Raw genomic sequence first — 7,091 nt, 5'->3', positions numbered from 1 at the left:
TCTGGCAAGCCATGCTGTGGTAGGTGTCCCATACATAAAGTAGAGGATGATGGGCATGGATGTTAGCTCAGGGCCAGTCTTCCTCAGCAAAAAAAAGAGAATTGGCAGCAGATGTTAGCTCAGGGCTAATCTTCCTCAAAAAAAAAAAAAATAATATATTCTGGATGCAAATCCCTTGTTACATATGTTGCAAATATCTTCTCCTACTCTGTGGCTTGATTTTTCTTTTTAACTTTGTTTTTTTGTGTAAGAGTTCCCCTCATCCCCACCACATACTTTCTTTTTTGTTATTGAACTATAACATACATACAGAAAAGAACGCAAATCATAAGTGTATAGCACAATAAATTTTCACAAAGTAAACACACCCAGGTAACCACCACCCAGGTAAAGAAATAGAACATTACCAGCACTTGAGAACCCGTCCTTATGCCTCCTCCCAAGCACTACCCCTCCCTCCCTCCCAAAGGTAAGTATGGTCCTTATTTCTAACACTATAGATTAATTTTGCCTGAACTATATAGATGTATACATATATAGTTAGGGTTATATATATACATAGTCATATATATACAAGGAATATACACTTTGTACTTGTTGGTATCTGGCTTCTTTCAGTCACCATGTTTTGAGATTTATCCAGTTGTTGTCTGTAGCAGCACCGAAGTGCAACTAAGTAAAGCTGCAACCCAGCCCCACTCACCTCAGCTCCTGATAAGATAGAAAGAAATCAGCCCCTCAGTGGAGCTTCACAGAACACTGGATAGGAACTGAAAAGCAAAGAAAGATTTCTGCAATCTGGAGTACTTAACTCAGATCCCAAAGCCCTAATGAAGGAGGGAAATTATTTCACTCCCAAATATCTGCAGTCAGAGGTAAAGTGAAACTATTCAAATAAAACTACAACGCAGTCCAATCCCAGCACAATCTCTCGCTGGACTGAAGTGATTTGCCCCTTATCCTAGCGATGAGACCAAGAAAACTGTGTGATTTCTCTGGGAAAAAAACATTATCTACTTCAGTGTCTATTTTTTTTTTAAACACGACATCCAACATACAAAGTCACTTGAAGCAGATCTATAGATGACCCAGGTGCTGGAATTAGCAGACAGAGATAAAGATAACTACCATAAATCTGTTAGAGAATGTAGCGAAAAAAATGGACAAAATGGGTGAACAGAAAGAGAATTTTGGAAATTCTAAAAAAGAATACAATGGAAATTCTATAACTTAAAAATACAAAATCTGAAATAAAGAATTCATTAGATGGGCTTACCGTCAGACTGGACCGAACAGAAGAAAGGGTCAGTGAACTTAAAGATAGGTCAGTGGAAATGATCTAAAATGAAAGAGAGAGAAAAAATATGAAAACAAAAAAACAGAGCATCAAATATCTAGAAAACAATATCAAACTATCCTGAAGTATACATAGTTGGAGTTCTGGAAGGAGAGGAGAAAAAAATAGTGTGGAAGAAAAATTTGAAGAGATATGGCCGAAATTTTTCCAAAATCTATGAAAGACATAAACCCACAGATCCAAGAAGCTCATGAACTCCAAGCTGCATAAATACAAAGAAGATCCTACCTAGGCACATCTTAGTCAATTGCTGAAAATTTAAAAAAGATTAAAAATTAAAATCAGTCAAAGCAAAACCATATTGCATTTAAGAGAACAAGAATCAAACCTGACTTCTCATCAGAAACAATGGAAGCCAAAAGACAATGGGATGACATATTTGAAGTGCTAAAAGACAAAATATAGAATTCTATAGCCAGCAAAAATATTCTTTGAAAGCGAAGCGAAAATAAAGACATTTTCAGGCAAACAAAAGCTACAAGTATTTGCTACCACTAGACCTACACTACAAAAAATATTAAAGGAAGTTCTTAAGACTACAGGGAAATGATTCCTGGATCTGTTGAAAGGAATGAAGAGCACTGGAAATACCAAATATATTGCTAACGTAAAATAATATTTTAAAAATTTCTTTGTAAGAGTATTGATTCTTTAAAAGAAAAAAACAGCAATGAATGGTATAGATTTAATGGATATAGAAGTAATAAATACAGTAACAACACAAAAGGCAAGAGGAGGGTAAATGAGACTGTACTTTTTGTAAAGTACTTTTATAAAGTTCTTACATTGAACATGACTGAAATAATATTAATTCAACATAGACTAGGATGTTAAGGATGCATGTTGTAATCCTAGGATTAGAATAAGTCATCACTGAAAACCATAAAACAAAGAGTTACAGGAAGAAGGCCAACAGAGAAGAAAAAATGGAATACCATAAAAACAATTGATTAATCTGAAAGCCAAAAAGAAGGAACAAAAGAATAAAGACAAATAGGAAATAAATGGCAAGAAGATAGTTTTAAGCACAAATACATCAATTATTTCATTAAATGTTAAGAAACTAAACACTACACTATCAGACAATAAAAAAACCAAGTAGATACTCTTCAAGAGTCACACTCTAAATATAAGGCTAAACAAAGTAAAAGGTTAGAATAAGATACAGTAAGTCTCAATATCTGATAAGGTAAATTCCTCTACTTAATTTTCAAAATTGGTTTGGTTCTATGCTTTATACCTTGATTTCTAGAAACAGTTTTGTTAAGTTACAGAAAAAATTTTTTTTGAGATATTAACTGCAATTCAATTCCATTTATAGATTAATCTGGAGAGAATATCGTGTTTACGACAATGAGTCTTCATATCTATGGATCTGGCATAACTCTTCATTTATTTAAGACTTCTTTTAAGTCCTTAAATTGTTTTATAGTTTCCCTCAAACATATCTTCACTTCTTCTGTTAGATTTACGCTGAGATGCCTTGCAGGTTCTATTTCTACCATAAATGGGATCTGTTAAAAAATAACATTATTTTAAAAAATCTTATTCTTTACCATACAAGGAATATTTCTAACACCTCACCATTAAATGTGATGCTCACTGAAGGTCTTTTTTTTTTTTTTCCTGCTTTATCTCCCCAAATCCCCCCATAGATAGTTGTATATCTTAGTTGCGAGTCCTTCTAGTTGTGGCATGTGGGATGCCACCTCAACATGGCCTGACAAGTGGTGCCATGTCCACACCCAGGATCCGAACCAGCGAAACCCTGGGCCGCTGCAGTGGAGCGCAAGAACTTAACCACTCAGCCACGGGGCCGGCCCCTCACTGAAGGTCTTATAGTTCACTAGATTATAGAAATTCCCTTCTCTTTCTAGTTTGTCAGTTCTTTTTCTTTTAAGCATGAATAAGGCATATACTCCAATATTTTTTATTTGCGTCTTTTTTTGCTTTTAATACTATTGATACCAGAGAACTGGTGTTGGATGAACACTGTTAACCTAACTTAGCTTGAAGAGAAGGATGGTGAATTCCTAGAAATACAGATTGATGAACTTGGATGTTAATTTTCTCAACAAAATTCTAAAATTATTAAATTTCATTATTAAAATGATGGTCTTGAAAAGGTAAACACGAAAGTAGCAAAATAGGAAGGAGCAGTAACATTAGTTCACACAAGTTATACCAACCCTATATCTTTTGTTTGATGGAGTTACTACCAATTAGGGACATGTTCTGAACATTTCAACAAAACTTTAGACAAAGCTTCTCACGAGGGGCTGGCCCCATGGCCGAGTGGTTAAGTTTGTGTGCTCCACTTCAGTGGCTCAGGGTTTCCCTGGTTCGGATCCCGGGCGTGGACACGGCACCGCTTGTCAAGACACACTGAGGCAGCATCCCACCTGCCACAACTAGAAGGACCCACAACTAAAATATACAACTATGTACTGGGGGGATTTGGGGCGAAAAAGCAGGGAAAAAAAAAAAAAAGAAAGAAGATTGGCAACAGTTGTTAGCTCAAGTGCCAATCTTTAAAAAAAAAAAAAAAAGCTTCTCACAATATGTGGACCAGCTATAGAAATGTGGGTTGGCTGATAGGCAGTACTTTTCATAGATATTTTTAACTCTCTGAATGGCTATACTCAAAGAATGATGATTAATGGAACAAAATGAATTGGGGAAGACCTCTATTTTTATCTCATTCCACACTTTAAATTAAGGAAGGGAAAAAGTATGCTTATCAATTTTGCAGATGACACAAAGCTGGGATGTCAGCTAATATGCTAGATGACAGAATTAGCACACAAAAAGATCTGAACAAGCTAGAAAGATGGGCTGCAATGAATAAGATATTTAATAAGGATAACAGTAAAGGCTTATACTCAGACTTAAAATATCAATCACACAAGGATTGGTCTAGATTGGAATTGGTAAATTACCGCCTGAAAGTCAAATCTAGCCTGCCACCTCTTTTTGTATGGCTCATGAGCTTAGAATGCTTTTTATTTTTAAATTTTTAAAAAAATTGAAATAATGTTTTGCGACACATAAAAATTATGTGAAATTCACACTTCAGTGAGAATGAATAGTTATACTGGAACATGGCCATGCTGATTCATTTATATATTGTCTATGACTACTTCTGTGGTATAGTGACAGAGTCGACTAGCTGTGACAGAGACTATAAGTCTTATAAAGTCTAAAATATTTATTATCTGGCCCTTCACAGAAAAAGTTTGCTGATCTTTGATCAAGATGTGTAAAGCATACAGGTTTGGTTCATTATGAAGCCACCATAAGGCAAGAGTAAGTATACTGTATCTGCCCCCAAAGGTAAAGGAATGTGGTCTTAGATTCTATCAATAGAGTTAAGGAGAAACTACATTCCATCAAAGTTTTTGAATACCAACTAAGGGCCAGGCGCTGTGCTAGTAACGCAAAGATGACTACAACCCAAGACAAAGATAGCGACTAAGACTTAGTTCTTGCCTTCAAGCTCAGAGTCAAGGAAGATGGATGAGCATGTAACTAGCAACATAATATGTTATGTGGTAATAGTGTGATCTACACCCAGAACACTGTGTTCACTACTGGGTAGCATATTTTAAATAGGACATTGTCAGGTTTGATATTGTTCAGTGGAAAGCAAAAAGTTCATGAAGATCTATAAACCATGCTACATGGAGAAAGGTGAAAGAATAGGGGCTGAAACGTTTCGAGAGCGATAAAAAAGAAACCTGATTACAATTTTTCCTATCGTTAAGTATTCACAAATGGAAAAAGGATTTACAACTCCAAGAGGGAGGACTGGACTCAACCAATATGAATTTTAAAGAAGAAGACACCAAAGATACAAGATCAAAAACTTAAAAGATTTTAAATCTTTTCCACCTCTGAAAGTGTCCAAGACTAGGAAATAATCTGTGAGGGAAACTAAAGAAAGGATTTCTGCACTCGTGGTTCTTTTAGCTTAAATCAAATTCTAGGAAAGGTGGATTGGGAACAGATAATGAAGGATCGTTAAAGACAATGCGTTTTATCCTGTAGTCCAGCGGTTCTCAACGGGACTGGGAGTGATTTCGACCCCCAGGGGACACTTGACAGTGTTTAGAGACAGTTTGGCTGTTCCGACGTGGGGGCAGGGGTGCTGCTACTGGCATCTAGTGGGCATTTTGTGATGCTGCTAAATATCCCACCACGCACGGGACAGTCCCTCACAACAAATAATTATACGGCCCAAAATGTGAATAGTGCAGAGGTGGAGAAACCCTGTAGCAACCTATTTGGGGGCGGAAATGCGGGAGTTGGAGACTCAGGGAAAGAACTTGCTTTATACTTTAGGGAGCGGTATCTAGCGCTGACACGTGGTCCATGAACAAGGAAGGGATGTTCAGGTCTTCTCCCACGCTTACGAGCTCGGCTGTCTGAGGGAAGCAGACACGTGCTTTAACACCATACTCATTTCACACCTCCCACATCCGTCAATATCCCTCCTATTTCCTGAGTTGGAAGTAGGACACAGCAGAAGTGGGGTTCTCTTTAAGGTTCCTTTGTCGTGGTTAGTGAGAAAGAGGCAAACCAACCCCAAACCAACCCATGGAACAACTCAGCAGGTGTGGCGCTTCCACAACTTCAAAGGCAGGTTGGGGGACGTAGCCTAAGCCCCAGCTGGGACGCCTTACTCTACACACACCGTTCCCCCGGGCCTCAGCTCGCCCACGGCGGCGCCCTCTGGGGGGCCGTCCTTCGCATTTTTAAAGGCCCCTGACCCCGGACTCCCCCGATGCCTCACCCTGTCCTCTAACCCCAGGGCCACTCAGCCACCCATTCACCTCCAGTTCTCATGCCCTTTCCGGGCCTTCTTTCCGCAAGCCTTTCGGGGTGAAGTCCTCAGCTCACCTTCTCCCTAACCAGCCCCTTGATTCTGCAATTCAAAGCCCCTTTTCCCTAACACACTCCCCTGTGTAACTCGGCCTACAGCCATCCTGCTCTCCCCGCGGCCGGGGCCTGCGCTCGGCCTCAGCTGAGCGGCAAACCCGCGCCGCCACCCCTCCTCGCCGCCACCCCCGCCCCCCCGGCCCGAGGGCTCTCCACACTGCCTGCTGGGCGTCCTGCCCCAAACCATTTAAAACGTGTTACATGAACCCACATCCTACATCAAACATAGTTCATAACTACACGGGTTCCGTTACAGTCGACAGGCTACATTTTGGTTGATTTATTAATTTCGGTTTGCAATCGTTTCTCCCTCTTCGGGGTCAAAACATTACTCCAGGCCTCCAAAACGTTCGTGGGCCGGCATCAGCGTCTAAGGGCAGGGAAGAGATCCCCCCCCCCCCCCCCCGCCCCGCCCCGGGCCTCGCTCCCCGCCCCGCGGCGCCCGCCCTCGCTCGCTCCCCGCCACCAGCGCCCCGCCGGCGGCCTCGTCCCGCCAGGCTCCGCTCCCCTGGGGCCGGCCTAGCCCGCCGCGCCGCCCCGCTCGCCTGGACCTCCGGCTAGCTCCAGGCGCGCCGACAGTCGGGCCTCGGGCTCTCCCGGCCGCCCCGCCCGGCCCGGCCTCCTCAGAGCGGCCCGGCGCGCACGGCTCTACCCTCGGCTCTTCGCTCCTCCCCGCTCGCAGGCCCCGCCCCGCCCCCCGGGCCCCACGGAGTTCCCGGGCGCGCGCACAACTCCTCTCCCGGCTCTTCGCCCACTTCACTCGCAGGCCCCGCCCCGCCCCCTCCCGGCCTCCTCA

General features: G+C 41.9%; 1 long non-coding RNA gene across 1 annotated transcript; it reads right to left on the bottom strand.

Annotated features, from left to right (window-relative positions):
* Nucleotides 1-27: 27 nt before the first annotated feature.
* On the bottom strand, nucleotides 28-6,973 carry LOC124240329 (uncharacterized). The gene is made up of 4 exons (XR_006888838.1): nucleotides 6,847-6,973; nucleotides 1,277-1,339; nucleotides 704-770; nucleotides 28-78 (listed from the first exon to the last, which is right to left on the bottom strand). It is a non-coding gene; the product is annotated as an uncharacterized LOC124240329 (long non-coding RNA).
* Between the last annotated feature and the right edge of the window lie 118 nt (nucleotides 6,974-7,091).

This window comes from Equus quagga, chromosome 5, assembly GCF_021613505.1.
Source record: "Equus quagga isolate Etosha38 chromosome 5, UCLA_HA_Equagga_1.0, whole genome shotgun sequence".
In the NCBI taxonomy this organism is placed as follows: domain Eukaryota; kingdom Metazoa; phylum Chordata; class Mammalia; order Perissodactyla; family Equidae; genus Equus; species Equus quagga.
The sequence above is the reverse complement of the archived record's forward strand: the minus strand, read 5'-3'. Positions and strand labels throughout refer to the sequence as shown.